We start from the raw sequence: 1,314 nt of genomic DNA, 5'->3' as shown, positions 1-1,314 counted from the left end.
TTGGAGACAGAGTCTCATTCTGTTTCCTAGCCTGGAATGCAGTGGCATGACAATGGCTCTTTGTAGTCTCAGCCTCCCCTGCTCAAGCAGTGCTCCTGCCTCAGCCTCCAAGTAGCTGGGACTACAGGTGTGTACCACCATGCCTGGCTAATTAAAAAAAAAAAGTTTTTTTATAAAGATGTGGTCCCACTGGGTTGCCCAAACTGGTCTCAGACTACCTAGGCTCAAGCATTTCCTCCAAACTTGGTCTCCCATAGTTTTGAGATTACAGGTATAAGCCACTGCCCCAGCCAAAATTGAATTTTTTTTTTTCTTTTTCTTTTTAAAGATGGGGTTTCACCATGATGGCCAAGCTGGTCTTGAACTCCTGACCTCAGGTGATCCACCCACCTCAGCCTCCCAAAGTGCTAGTATTACAGGTGTGAGCCACCGCGCCCGGCCCAAAATTGAATTTTTAAAATGTGCATTTTGCATTCAAATTTTAACAGCTGTAGATTCATATATCCACTACCACAATCAGGATACAGAACAGTTTAATTGTTCACAGAGACTCTCATGCTGTAGTACAGTCTCCCTAGTTCCTAAAGTCTTGGCAGCCATTACTCTGTTACTTGGTATGATTTTATCTTTCAGATAAGTCCTATAAATGGATTCATACAGTGTAGTCTTTTTGGGAGGGTTTATTTCACTCAGCATAATGACTTTGAGATTCATCCAAGTTGTTGCATGTATCAGTAGTTTGTTCCTTTTTACTGCTGTGTAGTATTCTATTGTGTAAATGTACCGTAGTTTGTCCATTTTTCCATTGGTGGACATTGAGGTGGCTTTCAGGTTTTGATGATTATAAATGGAGTTACTGTAAACATGTTTATACAGGATTTTTGTGTGAAAGTAAATTTCCATTTTCTAGGTAAACACAAGGAGTAGGAGCTGGGTCATATGTTAACATAATGTGAAACTGCCAAACTGTTATCCAGAGTGGATATACCATTTTGCCTACTCACAGCAATGTCTGAGAGTTCTAGTTGTTCTGCATCGTTGCTAGCACTTGAGATTTTCACTGGTTTTTGTTTACACTTTTTTTTTTTTTTAGTAGAGATGGGGTTTTGCCATGTTGCCCAGGCTGATCTCGAACACCCAAGCCCGTTTTGGCCTCCCAAAGTGCTAGGATTACGGGTGTAAGCCACTGCACCTGGCCTAAACTTTTTTTTTTTTTTGGTGACAAAGTCTCACTCTTGTCGCCCAGGCTTGAGTGCAGTGGCGTGATCTCGGCTCACAGCAACCTCTACCTCCCTCTGCCTGCGCCCAGCCCCT

At 42.5% G+C, this 1,314-nt stretch overlaps 1 protein-coding gene across 4 annotated transcripts in view; it reads left to right on the top strand.

Annotated features, from left to right (window-relative positions):
• Positions 1 to 1,314, top strand: part of FAM193A (family with sequence similarity 193 member A) — a 204,461-nt gene that overhangs the window by 12,254 nt on the left and 190,893 nt on the right. The window lies entirely within an intron of this gene.

This window comes from Cebus imitator, unplaced genomic scaffold (assembly GCF_001604975.1).
Source record: "Cebus imitator isolate Cc_AM_T3 unplaced genomic scaffold, Cebus_imitator-1.0 Scaffold522, whole genome shotgun sequence".
NCBI lineage: Eukaryota > Metazoa > Chordata > Mammalia > Primates > Cebidae > Cebus > Cebus imitator.
The sequence above is the reverse complement of the archived record's forward strand: the minus strand, read 5'-3'. Positions and strand labels throughout refer to the sequence as shown.